Genomic DNA, 15,721 nt, shown 5'->3' with positions numbered 1-15,721 from the left:
CTGAACCTCACTCCGGGAGCTGCTATAGGGCAAAACCAATGTGGAAGATCCTGTATTTAGTTAAGAGGTATGAAGAGAGGCAGCTGTTCCAAGTTTGAATTGTAGTTCGGAGATTCCTCTGGGTGATAACACCTGGTCATGGCAGGGACCTCTGACTTGGAGAACCCGCCCAATCTCAGACAGAGAACTCGGGGAAACACTGCGGTAAAATATTAATGCCCAGGAGTGAAAGGGGAAACCCAGCTGACCAGGAAGAAGGTCAGGAGAAGTGAATTTAAGAGACAAAACCATGCTGCCAACAAAATGGGAGTACGTGGAGAGAATTTGGTGGTTTTCCGTTAATTATTTGCACGTTATTAGCTATATATTACTAAACAAACTTCAGCTGAACACTATGTGTCGACTACTTATTAAATAAAGTTTCATAACCCCTGGACAAGCCTCCCACACATCAGTTATTCAGGAGGTAACGATAAGCAATTAAAAAATATGTTTACTTTTGGGGCCACAAATGGCGGTCTGTAGAAATGCACATTTTTTCTCTGCATTGCTGGCATCATATAAAGTCACGTGGAGAGTCTTGGGAGAAGCAGACATTGGTAGTTTAATGCCTCTGGTCTTTTTCACGGCTCTGCAAACTGCCCTCGATCTCTTGAGCCTCCTCTCCAAGCTCAGATGTCTTGATAGTGAAAACTATTGTTTTTTGGTACTCTGTCTTTTTCACTTAAAGCATTATGTTTAGAAAGTCATTTACCAGCTCTTACCACACTGCGGTACTTCAGCCTTTCTCCAGCGTTTCCCACCACTTACTGTAGCGCTTCAGACCCTGCGGAGGGGTGACTGTCAGGGAAGGCTTTAGTGTGAAACCTGCTGCACCATACCTACCTGCTACGGACAGGCAGAAACGCGACCGTACTTCTTACTGATCTTAATCGCTCTTCCCTTATGCCGGACAGAAACACTCAAGCATTCATTTTTCTCAGTTTTGCAGGACAAGACGTATTTGCATTTCAATTCTCATGTAGTGCACAAATGGAAATACAAAGGTCTTACCATTCTTCTGTTCATTTCACAGGTGGGAAGGACGAAAGGACATGAAACCATATGATGAAATCACCTCTTGTGAGATTTCCTGTGCAATTTTTAGTCTAAAGGAGATGGAAAGGAACCCGGCAGCTCACAGAGCGCTATACATAAAAGAAACGCACTTCCCCAAAGGGTCATTTGTTTTTTGCAGCGCTCTTCTGGGCAGACCCAGCAGCGTGGGTGCGGATTTTGATAGGATCTCCTTGCCCTGGAAGGGAGGCATCAGCAGGCTGGGGCCAGAGAGGTCTGGCAGCTACCAGAGTGAGGCACGATGTCTCCCTTGTCGCCTCGGGCATTCCTCTGGGCTGGTCTCCCACCAGCTCCTTCGCTGCTCCTCGGTGGTGTGCCCGGACGAGTGACCGCTAGATGGTTTTCCCCAAAGGAATGTGCCCTTCCTACGACTCCTGTGTTTCTAATCCCTTTCTCTGCCACTGAAATTCAGCTTCGAAGTGAGTAGGTAATCGGAGTTTTCATTACAAAGGTAATGATATTAAATTAAAAACAAACAAAAAAAAATGAAGTCCCTTTGAAACAGTACTACCTTCCTGTGCTCAGACCAAATACTCACTGATCCTGCTGCTTTGGTTAGGAAAAATTTGTTTGATTGGTAGGAAAGAGGGGGCCAATTTTCTGCAGAAGTCAAGAAGATTAACTTAACTGAATCACAGTAGAGTTACAGCTCATTAAAAACAAAACCTCACCTAAAATTTTGACCTCAGTTTTGAACTTAGTCTCCCATTCAGCAATGATTTAATACCTGGGTTGTTTTTTTTTTCCACAGCTAGACAAAATTCTTTCAGAATGAAAGTGTTAGGATTTTTCAAGAAGTAAGTTGAAATCAAGAAAAACACTTCATCTAGCGGGGAACGTGTATGAGAGAGACCTTATTATGGTCTCTAAATGTTTGGAAAGCTAATACAGAAAAAAATTCTAAGTGGGTCTCAAGGATTCCAGGTTAAAATTTGCCACAGTTGTGGAGACCCTTGAAGCGATTGCCGGTGTGCCCGCCCTGGAAGGAGAGCAGAGAGCTATCTCCAGTTGTGCATGGCGCAGCGTTATCAGCCGCTGCCTGTGCTGCCTCAGTGCTCCTCCGCTCCACAGTCAGCAAAGCTTCTGGACTGTCTTTTCTGCATTTAAGCCCTTATATGTTATGGTCTAATTCACATGTTTCATGATACTCCACGGTTTTAATTGTCCTGTAAAAGGAAACCTGACTTTTATCATTTGCTGTAAGTTCTGAACACGCTCGTGGTTGCCAGGGGAGGCAGCACCTTGAGTTTGAGGGTGTTTTAGGCTTTAGGTTTTCAAGTATTGCATTATTTATTCAGTAACTGTGTGGTTTATAGGTAGCCATAGACTGGTTGCACAATGGCTTTTAAAAATTATTGTGGTTTGATATTTTGACTAGTGTCTCATTTTAATTGGATCCCTTCAGGGTAGATGAGAACTGGGGAGCCTTTGGATCTACTTAGGTCAGCATTAATTGGACATTTTCAAAATAAGATGGGAAAATAAGAGATCCATCTAATTCATTCTAAATTAATTAAAACTAATTTTGGAAAGAACAATCTGTTTGAGAAGGGTGTTGTAGCCCAGTGAAAACCTTGAGGCTGGGCTCCCATGCCCTGCTGTAACGGGCATGGAGTGAAGGCAGGGCCGTGGGTGGTGACAGAGGAGGTGAAAACCTTGAGGCTGGGCTCCCATGCCCTGCTGTAACGGGCATGGAGTGAAGGCAGGGCCGTGGGTGGTGACAGAGGAGCATTCCCGCTGCTCTGGGCAGCCGCTTGTCCCTGCCTATACTGATGCAGTGGCTCCACAGCTCTCTGCACCATCTGTTCCTGCTGCTCGGCACGGGGGCACAGCAGCGGCGAGATTAGGTTGCAGTTAGTGGATTTGTGCTTGCACCTGTTCACCTTCTGCATACTGTATTTTAAATAAACCACAAGGATGAGACCTCTGATGGCTGCCCTTAAAGGCTGTCCCACTCCTTTAAACTCTAAGCGTATTTTATGAGCAGTAATGAGCCTTTGTATATGTTGCAGCTTTTTGTTAGGTCTTAATGACAGCGTTTGGTCTGTTATTTTGTGTTTGCAGAGGCTGGGGAATCATGACTAGAGTGTTGTGAAAATGTTTCATTGTTGGGCAAGTTACCTAAGTAGTAAAATTAATTGCCATCTTACTTCATTGTGGTTTTTCCTTATTATTTAATAGATAATGTTCAATGTTGAGTTAGAGCTTTGTGGGCTGTAATCAGTGTCATTGATTTTTGACACTTCTCTGTGAAAGGCACACACCATGGTGGATACCTTTTCTATCAATCCCCCATCCCCGTTCCTGGGACAGAATGATGCAAGATGAGTTGCAAGCTGAATCTTGGTCCTTATTATATCAGGGGAGGCAAGTCAAATTATGGGGATTGGATGAAAGAGACTTTTTTTTTTTGTGAGGCCACCAAGTTAATGCAGCAACATTTTTATTGTTTTGCTTTCAAACAGAAATAAAAAAGATCCTGCTGATAGTGCTGGGATTAGCTCCATGTATCTGAAATCAGCAATTAGTTACTACTTTGGATAGTCTCATTACCATACAACCAGTGTAATTAAAACTTTAATTTATCCTCTAAATGCTAATTATTATTCCCATTCAACAGGTGAGGAGCTGAACTGCACAGAGTCTTGAGCAAAGCTGCAGAGTGGCGTGTGAGCAGGAGCCCCCTGCTAAGCCACTTTCTGTCCGCACTGAATCTGACACACAGCTGGGCTTCTGCTGCAAGGTACCTGTGCTGGGGTGGCAACACTGCAGAGGGCTTGGTCACATCCCTGACATCATGTCCGACTGCAGCAAAACAGGTCCCTCCCAAGAAGAAGTTAGAACCATGCTCTGGTTCCTGAAAAATATGTGGGCCGTTACTCTGCAGAGCGCAGTGGCAGTGGCTGGGAGCGCTGCCTGGCTGGGAGGGTGGACGCTATTTCAGCGTACCTCATCAGCAATTTTCCTTGCAGCTAGAAGGAAAGGTTTTATTGAGCTTAATGCTCGCACCATGCAGTCTAAGCAAATGACAGAATAATTCCCCTAAGCCGTTGGTGATACGTGGTAAGGTTACCACCCCACCTTTGACTGATTAGAAATAATAACAAAGTTGATGCTACCTTCAGATTCATTATTCTTAAAAAGTCGCCCTGTGCAGTTTTGAGGTTACAGTTTGTTCATGCTGTCTACTGCTATTTAGGCTTATGCTTTGCACTGTCTCAGAGTGCTACAAGGGTTGAGTGTGGTGACCCAGAGTGACTTGATGCATTTCATCACAGTGCATTAAATTTAATATTTCATGGTAGCTTACACAATAGTATGTTGTGTCATGCACTCTTACCATACATTGTTTAGCTTTGTCATGAGAGCCATCAGAGTGCAATGAAGATGGTGAAGGGTCTAGAGCACAAGTCCTATGATGAGCAGCCAAGGGAACTAGCCTGGAGAAAAGGAGGCTGAGGGGAGACCTTCTTGCTCTCTACAACTACCTGAAAGGAGGCGGTAGTGAGATGAAGGTCAGTCTGTTCTCCCAAGTAACAAACAGAGGATAAGAGGAAATGGTCTCAAGCTGCATCTTGAGGTTTAGACTAGATATGAGGAAAAATTTCTTTACAGAGAGAGTTGTGAAGCGCTGGAACAGGTTTCCTGGGGCGGTGATGCAGTCACCATCCTTGGAGGCATTTAAAAGACATACAGCTGTGGTGCCTAGGAACCTGGCTTAGTGGTGACCTGGCATTGCTGGGTCAACAGTTGGACTTGATGCTCTTAAAGGTGTCTTCCAACCGGAACAATTCTTTTTGTGATTCTGTGATCAAAAATAAAAAACTATAAAAAAGTCAGGGGGAAGAAATGAACTTCAGAATCATGGAATCAAATACCTGTTCAGGCCGAATCACAGTGGTTTTCAGCTCTAAGTTTGTCTACACGTAGTGAGAGCCTTTTGGTTTTCTTGAGTCGATCTTTATTACAACTAGACTTTTTATTTTAAAATTCCACTCCTGCGATAAAAAAGGACTCCAAATGAAATGAAGGGGGAAAGAATTGTGGCCCATTACCAGCTGCATCTTTTTGGCTGACAGCCACAATATCAAGCTGATTTCGAGTGTCAGTGGTTTCCCGCTGGCACTTAGCAGAATGAGGCAGACTTTCTGCTCCACAAAATTGAATGCGATATCCCCTAAGAATAACCCATTTTCTACCATTGCATGGGAAGTTTACTTCCCAGTTCAGCCTGGAGTAAGACCTCAGCAGCAGAGGGCTCAAGTGCTCACAGAAAACAGTGGTGTCCCCATTTCTGGGGCGAGTGGAGTTTCATTCACGTACAGTTGTACCAAATTTGGTCTGGGGTCTCCAGCTGGGAGCTGAGACTTCCATGCACATGTGCAGTGCTCCTGTTACATTGCTTTCACCTTGCCTTTATCCGTAACGTTCTTTGCTGAGGTGTCACTGTGGAGGTTTTGATCTACCTAGATAAAAGGTTCATTTGTATCATAAGAACTTTTTAAAAACAAAACCAAACATGTAGGAAATTCTCTGCCCCTTGAGACTAATTCCTACCGCCTCTGTCTCAGTGCTCATGATGAAACACTTTTGCTGTAGGAATTATGAAGACTGGGAGATGCTGACCCGTATCGTTAGAGCTGACTTTCGCACTTCGCCTGGGGCAGGGGTGAGAAGACGGGGGAGTTTTACTTAAACACTGTGAAAACGGCACTGATACTGAGGTCATTAGATGAATGTGCGCCTAGTGTCTAAAACTCCAGTATGGCGACCCCAAAAACTACAGTGACTTTCTAGGTTCGTCTCTGAGCATTGCTCCTGTTTTCGTTAAGCATCACTAAACAGCGTGCTACAAGGTGGAGAGATGGTCTCTGCCTGGGTGACCTTTTAGTCTCAAATGTATTTGGTGCAAGATTTGCCAGTCTGCTATTTTTAGATGTTAAGGAGAATGAGAAAGCAATGTGTGCTATTAAAAACAAGCAAAAGCCTAGGAGTCAAGAACTCCTGATTTATACCTTGGTTCGCCTGCAGCTATTGCGTGGGCTTTGGCAAATTACCGAGCTTTGCTGGGTCTGTTTTATTGGTGTGCCACAAGGGACGTGCTGAGATTTAAAGGCAGTAGGTGTGCTTGCAGGGTATTCTCTTCCTCATCTCGATTTTCACTGTCAGATCTGTACTAAACAGTTCTCCCTGGTGTGAAAATGGTTACCTCAAAAAAGAACAGAGATTTAGAATAAAATTTCCATACTACCACCAAGTTATTGTCAGAAACATTCCATATTAGTTAATTTGTTCTCTTTAATCAAGCTAAAAAAAAAAAGAGTTATGTTACACCCTGAATTCACCAGTTTTGTAGAGCCTGAAACATTAGTTGTCCTTGCTGGAAAATGATGCAAATGCCATGCTGTGGTAAGACATTTCCCCCCTCCTTTTTTGTGTTTGTGTACATCTGTGGTTTTTTCAGTTTTGAGTAAAAGTAAGTAAATGTATATAACCTCTTATTCAGACCTAGCAATGAGCAGTTCTCAGAGTTCTGATAGCTTGATTCAGAACACTCTTGGAAATTGGATGCTTATCTCATCCTGAGCAATGTCCAAAGCTCTTGAAAGGAGTGAAAACTGGAATGGTGCCGGTGAGCATTTAAAAGTTTCTGTGTCTCAGCACGCCTGGGAATCTGTGCACAACGTCCTTGAATTGCAGGTTATGACCAGTGTGCGTGTCTTCTCCGTGTCCCAGCTATGTCGCAGCATGGCCACTCTTGGCTCTGGTGCAGCGATTGGAGGGAGGAGTATGTGTGTGGGTGAGAGAGGAAAGAGAGGGGGACAGATTTTTTTTTGTATAAGAATATGAGGAGTTAACTGTCATTTGTGTTTTAAAATTTATTTTCTTTTTCCTTTTTTAAAGTCAAAATTGATGCTTTTTTTTCCTGTAAACGATTTGAGTAATTTAGTATTTGTTTTCGTATTTATCACTTAATTGGACCAAGAAGCTTATTACTATATTTGAAATGTTACAGTTTTGTTCTAGTGCCATCTGTGAGTTATGATGAGAGGCCTTTGTGGTCTCTGCCTTACAGCTGATGATGAGACCGGGGACGAGCTCCACATCAGAAAATACAAGTTGCCATGGAGTGGGCTGGAGCAGCTAGCCTGACTGCCAAAGGTAGTAAAATCACATCTCCCGTGGGAGAAGGCATGTATCGTTAGGCCGTGTTTGCAGAAGAGGTCAATAGGCACAGGAAATCCCGCTGGTAAGAAGTCACAATTTCAGGTCAGTGGGACTTTCTGACACTCCAAAATCTATTTCTTTCTAAAGAAGGTGCAAACAAATAAGAAGTTTTAAAAAATGGAATTGATATTCAGTTAAATTCTAATCAAAGTCTAGCTTGGATCAGTCAAAGCATTCTGTTTTCATTCTGAATTCTCCAAATGTGGTACGTGGTATGATGCAGCATCTAAGTTAGAAGAAGATGGCCATGTTTTAGTCTTCTCCAAAATATTAAAAAATGCGTATTTTTTGTCCCCGTAGGAGATTTCAATGCCAGTGAAATGGTGTCTTCCAATGGAAGAATGCTGAGTTAGAAATGTTCGATTTCCTTGGTTAATATGTCTCCTATCAGAAATCAAGTACACTTCACTGAGTATTTTGTGTCTAATTCCTTGCTTTCTAACTAACTGCGTGGAGCTTAGTCCGAGAAATGGTGCGGACGTAAGGCAGAAAAGCTTGTCTGATTCAATCTCACTATGTGCTGCCACTTTTAGCTAACAGTACCGTATACATTCTCAATAAGCAGCTTCTCAAAGAGATGGTACGATTACTATTCAGCCAATATTTAACCTTCATTTAGCCTTATATTCAGGCCATGCCCAGCAAATCAAGCTGCCTGGAGTGTATGAATTTTAATCATTTTTTCAGCTGTGCTTTTTTAAATGGATGATGATTACATTTTTCAGTCAACTAAATCTGTGGAAATTTAATATATTGAATAATGCAGCGTCTGACCAGAGAGAGAAGCTTGTTCCAGAACTGGCACTCGGAGTCCTTGGAAATGGGAGGCTCAGTTTGGTGGAGCTGGAACATGAAGTACCAGGAATTCGTACTTTACTCTGTTTGACTGTTCAGATACATTTATAGATTTGGTGGTTTCTCAGACATTGAATCAGCACCACGCAAGTGCTTTATTTCTCCTAGCAGATACCCACACAGGAAGATATAGGGGAATTTTTTAAAAAGAATCTGCAACACATGGTCATATCTTTGGTGGCTCTGCTTTCAGAATGCAAAGTGCTGAGTAAACAGACAACTCGTTCTGACCTTTGAAAAATACATTGCCGTTAATCCTCAGGCTTCCTCCTGAATTCTGGCCCACAGACGAGACACTTTCCTCCGTTGCGGTGCATTTGCAGTCTGCTCCGCGATTCCCTGGCAAACAGCTGGGAGCAGGCAGCAAAGGCACCGGGCTCCAGCTCAATCACCTGCTGCTGCCTTGCCAGAGAAAGATCTTGGCAGGGTTTTCCACTAAGGAACTCAACCTGACCCACCAGGGTGGAGGTACGATGTGGAGCAGAGAGGATTCTAGGTGGCAGGGGGAGTGGAGAAGATGCCTGGCAGAGCATTGAGGCTGATAGACCCGTTTATGGTTTTGGACCTCTCCATCTGTGTGGCTAGGTTGCTTCCATAACAAAGAGGATGACCAGCCAGCGAGAATCACAGCATTTGCATGAGTTCTTGCTGGCTTCCTATTTCTCTTCCACAGCCGTAAGTGGCATCTTTAATTCCTATTCCAGAGACCCTCAGGAAATGTATAATTTTCACAAATATTTGGGTTTGGTTACTTGGTCATTTTGAAGCACTTTGGGTTCAGTCTATTTTATGGTCTCTCTCTAGCCTCTAGGTTTATTACTGCTGGGAAAAATACGTCATAAAATCACCAGGAGGTAAGAGGATGGGGGGCACCGAGCTGCACACTGGCATGCAGTGATGCTGTGCCACAGCTGGCTTTCTGCAGCATGATACCAGGCTGAGAGCAGGTAAATGGGGTCCCTTTGCCTCTAGGGACCTTTCCCTGGCCCTTTCCCTCACCTTTTATTAAGAGGTGGAGGACAACAGGGAAATTTAGTTTTGGGTAAAAGAAGAGTGAAGAAGGAGCTGCTGGAGTTGCTGCACTACTCATCTTGGGGAAGAAAGCAATAGAACAGCTCCTTTTCTTCTCTCTTCTGCATAAATCCAAAGGCTAAACGAGATCAGCATCTCAGAAGCAGGTTCCCCTCACTCCACTCCTTGCTGGTGAGGCAGAAATGGGAATGAGAGAGCTCACAGGCAGGAAATGAAGAAAAGAAAATGCATCCTCTAACTCTTTTAAGCTTCACAGTTTGATACAACACTATGTCTTTTTGAAAACTCCATCTTTGATGTGCAGTTTGGATGGGAACTGCTTCCAAATGTTCCGGCTAACATTGCAAGATGCAATTACTCAGACACGCCTGCAGCAAGCTTCCCAGGGCAATGCCCATGGATGGCATTAGTAGAGCTAGATGCTCTGCAGGTGGCCTGTTCAACTGTTGAGAATATAGACCCTAAATGCATTTGGCCTTGGAAAGGGGAAGAAGCATTTTTCGTGTGAGAGCTCTTCCAAGACGGCCTTCTTTAAGACACAGACACATATTTCTTTTGTGGAAAAATACAGCGACTGCTATACTGGCTCTCTGCTACACAATGCGTGGCATATCAACCCTGTTGAGGAACGTGTGTTGACCACACAGTAGTAACTGGGTGTGAGGCTAGAACAGGCCACGCTTGGGCACTGCTGCAGGCTCCCGTTAGCATTAATGCCAAGGGGTGCCTGGGAGAGGAACCCCTGCAGCTGGAATGATGCTTGCTGTGAAAGACGCATTTCCTGTACCAGCTCGTACCTGCTGCACACCTGCACTGTCATGGCTGTGAAATAACCGTTTAGTTAAAAAAGATGTGTGATCTATTTCACCTCTTGCTGTGCAGGCTTCTTACACACATCATTAGAGTCTACATGTTTTGTTTCTCTTCTTAAATTGCTACTTACAAAGAGAACCAACCATGCAAGGTCTGCTTTACCCTGAACTTTACTGACTTCAGAGGTTTTTAGAAAAATGTCACATTTCACTGTGGAAACGTTTGTGAACTCAGGATTAAAGACAAAACAGTGTGAACACACAGCTTGGCATGCTGTAAAATTCAGGAAATAAGGAAGATCACTAGCTTTTTGACAAGAAAATCTGTGAATACCCACCAAGTATTCTGGTCGTTGTTTCTATGTTTGTGGCTAATGCCATTGCTGAAGTCTGGTTTAGCAGTTGTGAAATCAGAGGAGAAGATGAAAGAGAGTTCAGGATAAAGCACTTATTTCCGCCAGGCAGATGTTGATGAGAAGTGATGTTTGGAAATGCAGCACAAATAATGAGAAATTATGTTCTATCTGCAATCACTTGGATTTTTAGTAAGCAATAAATAATTTCAGTGGGGTTGCCTGGGCAGTTTCATAACGGTGCATCTTTTTAGGTGGGCTGGAAAACAAGCTGAACATGGGTAGGAGGTATTTGCATTTAGAAGAGACAACTTGAAGAAACCAGGTTTTCTAAAGATAGCTTAGTTTCAGATATTAGATTTTTGATTTATATTTCACCTGAAATAGTACCAAGAGGACTGGTGTAGAGGTGCACCATGGTTTTCAGAAGAAAGCTCTAAATCTTGACACCATTACTGAGACTGTCATAGCTACCATTTGAGAAGGCAAACTATTATCACACGTCAGCCTACAAATAGCAGCTGGGCATGGGGATGTGTGAGAGCTGGATCAGTTCAGCTCCGTGGAACTGGCTAGTAACAGCAGAACCGCTTTCAGGTTCTTTAACCAAGCAAACAAGCAACCAGCCCTTTCTCTGGGCATTTTGGGTGAAGCTCAGCTCCTTGAAGGTGTTGCCCTTTGGCAATGGTGGTTGGACCTGTGCTTACTTCAGATGGCATCTCCTCCTCTCTTCTTTCTGGTGGCTTAGGCATGGATCTGCCTCTAGCCCCTTTCCTCCTCCCGTGACCTGTGGCAATATAGTCCTTGGCAGGTGGAGAAATTCCGCTCAGACACTTTGAAGCATGACCCTAGTTTCACGGGTCTTCAGTGTAAGAGCTGAAGGGCTCAGTGTCGAGGTCTTGTCTGAAGGAACCCTACACTGTTCATGGCCTAGACCTGGCTTATCTGCTCTAGGAGGAGGAGGAAGAATGTCTGTCCGGCTAGTTTTGTTAGTGTTTCAGATGATGAGTTTGGACAGCAGACTTTTCATCTTGAACGAAAGAGACTTTCAGCAACTAAACATTTGTTCATGCTGTTCTTCAGTGTGATTGACCAGCTCCTTGATAAAAAGCCTTTAAAGGGAAACTGTTACACTAAGCTTCAAGATTTGTATCTAGCTCATAACAATGATCTTTAATTAAAACTTGAATTAGGTTTATTGATTCAGCTATCGTTATCTTTATCACAACAAAAGAATGAGCCAATACCAGACTTTATGCAGCTCTGATTTTTGATGAACTTTTGCAGGGCTTCTAGCAGTTGTGCTCAGAAAAATAATCCACGCTGTTAAAAACCTCCCACTGAATAGCAAGTGGATTTTGATTTTTTTTTCTTTTTTTTTTTCCCCCCAGTTTCGTAGGATGAGACTTACTAAGTTGATGCTTTCAGGTTGATAATACTGGCTATCATCTGTCAACTTTAACAGTATATTTTTGAAATGCAGGACTTAGCAAAAACTGGCTGCCTCAGGGAATGAGATGCAAAATCTTTCACTTCTGAAACACTATTTAATATTCAAGTTACGTCAAAATTTGTATGCATATTTTAACAGCTTGGCATCCAGTCTGGTAATAGGTGCTATTAATATACCTGCGTTAGATCAATGACCATTTTAGAAAAACTGATACTTCACTTGGTTTTAATTGACTTTTGTTTTATTTGAGGTGCTGAGGAAGAAGCTGATTCTGATCTTTAATTACTGCCTAACATGTAGCAATGAGTCTAATTAAGGGGAATAGCAGCAGTAGAGTTGGGATTTTAGGAAAGCTTCAGTACTACTCTCCTGATATTTCTGTTCTGGGAAAAAGTAGGAACAACACACTTCAAACTCTAGCATTTTCAGTCTAGCACTTTCCTCAATGCCTGAATTCATTTAAAAGGAAAAAAAAAAATCAAAAAACCAGCAAAAAGTTATTTTGCTCTACTCCTTGTTCATGCGTTGTAAATATTTAAAGTAACTGTTTCTGGGAGGAGCATAGACAAATCAATCTGTGAGAAAATGCATCTGATTTTGCCACGAACATTTCCAAGTGATGGTGGAGCAGAGGAATTCTGAGTCTCTTTGTCAAGTGCACCTCGTTTATAGAAGCAACAAATGGTCATTAGGACTTTTTAGCACTCCAAAATTATCCTTATTTGAACAATATTTAACTCAGCTGGTGAGAAAGATTAGTTATTTTACCAAGGAAAAGAATGAACTTGAGAAGAGTTGTCTATATATGAGGAAAGCTATCTGAGGAAGCAAGGAAAAGAGGGTGCTCACGCTCAGAATTGGGCAGTTCCCAGGGGAGAGGTACCTAAGATAGAGCAGAGGAGTCTGAAACAAAGTCTCTGGGCTTTTGAAGCAAGAAGCGTCTTGCACAGAGGCCTGCAAACATCTGTTTCTCCAGAGTAATTAATTTCTGTTCAATACTAGGGATGGTTTTGGTGTTCAGCAAAGACACTAAGCTTTTTCTTCTGGAACACAAAGCACTTGTTTGTCGAAGGAGTGTTTGTCTCGGGGTGTTGTGGTGCTGGATGAAAGCTGGTTGGGCGCACAGGGCATGAGCTGTTTCTGTCCTCTCTGGCCACGAGAGCTTGAGTGCTTTCAGCTTTACTGCTGTGGGTTGTTTCATTCCTCTGTATCAGTCATGAGGTGGCACTCTTCTACCAGAAGAGATAGCTTACAAAGATTTTTGAAGTATGCTTGTATCTAAACTAAGAAAAAAGAAACGATGCCTGGAAAATATTCTTGAGACCTTATTGCAAAAGTTATTTTTGAAATGTCTGGGCAGACAGGCAGGCAGATGAGACACCACCAGGATGCTGTGCGTTTGTGGCAGGAAGGAGGTACCTTGCTGAACTCTGAGCTAGAGGTTAGTAGCTTGGTTTTCTTCTGGCTCCCATATAGATTTGAGGCATTTCCGTACACCAGCTGCAGACTATATTCTTCTTCATGACAAGCACAATTACAAGTCTCTTTTGTGTCGCTTTTATTACTGCTGCCAGGCCACTGCTAATTTGGAGCACTTCATAGATACATGTTTTGTACAATGTGCACTTGGATAAAACCGGGCATCCTTCACTCTGACGGTATCCTGCCTCTCAAAAAATCATCTAGACCAGGCTTCCAGTTTCAGAGCTAAGCAGGGGAAACAAATAAACCCAGGCATTTCTAACTAAAGCGATCTGTCTCTAATGTTGCATACGAGCGTTTAACGTGAGGTTTTAAATAAGTAAGTGTGCCATAGCAAATGGAAAGCCCAGTGCCAGATTCCTGTCTCAGTCAGCAGCAGTTCAAACCAGCAGCATCTTCTGTCAGGATATAGCTAGTCCAGACTGTGGAACTGACTCCGATTTCCACGGTTTTATACCTCCATGAGATCTAGCAGTCTAGTCCCAAGCAATCTATCAGATGTCTGCTTGTGAGGCAGCATCCTCTGACTCCTGCTGTGTTCCCAAGGTATCCTTAACCTCCAGGATGGGAAAGAGAAATAAAACTTAGCATGTTCTTCTGGAAAGCTTGCTGACCACCTCTCTCCTTCATGCTTGCAGTGAACCAGGCTTGGGTAGTGGGGCTGCTCAGGGCTGGCTTTAAGGTCAGTTGTGCTTCTTTCAAATGTGTAAATCATGCCTGGGAGGACTAATGCAAGTTTGGAGACAAGGCAGGCTGACAAAGGGAATGTGAATTTAGGAGGAATTCAAGGCAGCCCTGGAATAATGCTGAATCCAACCAGCTTTCTGTCACGCAGTGAGCCCTTCTCTCTCCTCTCACCTTGATAAAAGCTTTCCCTGTGTGCCAAATGAAACACACTGCCATTGCCTTCACTTCGTACTTACAAAACTGAGAGGTGCTCCTGGGACAGGTGACACACCGATAGGACCACCTTGGCTTCTTCCCCTTGCTTCTCCTCAAAGTACAGCTGCAGATCTGACCCCTGATGTAAGTGTTCATCACTGCCCCTGCCCTCACCCCGCCCTTCCCCCAGTTAAAATCCTTCCTGGCTAATCTGTGCAGGCAGAGCTGTCTTGAAGAATGAAGACTGGTTTTAGTTCTTAATGACATGTTTCTAAATAGAAAAGGGAGAAAAACCTGCAATCACTTATTCCTAGCATGGGTGTGAGTACTGGAAATGAATTGAAAACTGTAGCTGCACCCCAAAAAGCTCAAACCCTGACATCATGCATTGCTTTGAAGCAACTACAGACAGAGCTAGCACAGGCTGGGTCCTATGTGCATAGAACATGATCTGTTCCTCATTCAGTACAAACTGGATTATTTCCTTCTTGTGTTTCCTATCAATATTTAAATTATATTTTATCCTGATTTTTCTGGAAATGGAAGTCAATGCAAACATGACAATACAGGCACAGGATGTATTATGCCAGTAAGTGTGCATCAGAATCCAGAAGCCCAGCGGGGAATGCATTACTGAGGCTCAGAAAGGACAGTGCTAGCTATGTTTGGCTCTTATTTCCCATGACCTTTTATCCGAAAGTCTCAAAGGAAGGGAAATACTATTTTTGCTTTACGAGTGGGGAAAATGAGGCAGAGAATGGTGAATTGCCCGAAAGCCTCGTGGAATCTGTGGGCAAAGCGAGGCTGCTGTGGTGAGGACACGTACATTTCGATAGTCATTTGGGGGTGTGCTGCCTGTCTGCTGTTCTTTGATGTGAGCCAGGAGGATTTTTTGGCCTAAAGCACTGACTCAGTTTTTGTGGAGAACTAATGTTTCAGAAAGGTAATTTTTTTTTCAGATCCTGTTATTTCAACACAAGACAAGATTCTGCTCATTACCAGAGTCTCAGCATAGCTCAAAACCTTTCCGAAGACCACTTCTCTCCTTAGTTTTAAGCAGAGCAGGGTATGGATGACAAAACTGGAGAGCTTGTTTTGGGAACAGAAGGCGGATGAGATGAATCACATCATGGAACATGAACGTGTTTTCCTGGAGTCACAATTGTGCTTCCTCAGCCTTTTCCTGTTCTCTGCACAGTGAAACTCTTCCCTTCTTTTAATGGTGATTGAAAAATTTGTACTATGGGGATTTTGTCTGTGGGTGCTGTGATGACATGAGGCTGTGTCATGCTAACACGCATGCACACACATGCAGATATAGACTGATGTATCGAGATATCGAGGTCAGTGATTTTATTGTTCTTCCACACCCTAAATAGCAAATCCATAATGTGTGAGCCTTGGAAATCCTGAGTCCCTTCAACTGCTTAATGAGATAGACTGATTATCATCAAATGAAAATTACTTCTGTCGTATGAAGGGAGGAGAAGAGAATTTAACTGGCAGCA

The sequence above is a fragment of the Buceros rhinoceros genome, unplaced genomic scaffold (assembly GCF_000710305.1).
Source record: "Buceros rhinoceros silvestris isolate BGI_N320 unplaced genomic scaffold, ASM71030v1 scaffold14877, whole genome shotgun sequence".
Taxonomy (NCBI): Eukaryota; Metazoa; Chordata; class Aves; order Bucerotiformes; family Bucerotidae; genus Buceros; species Buceros rhinoceros.
This window is presented reverse-complemented; position numbering follows the sequence as displayed.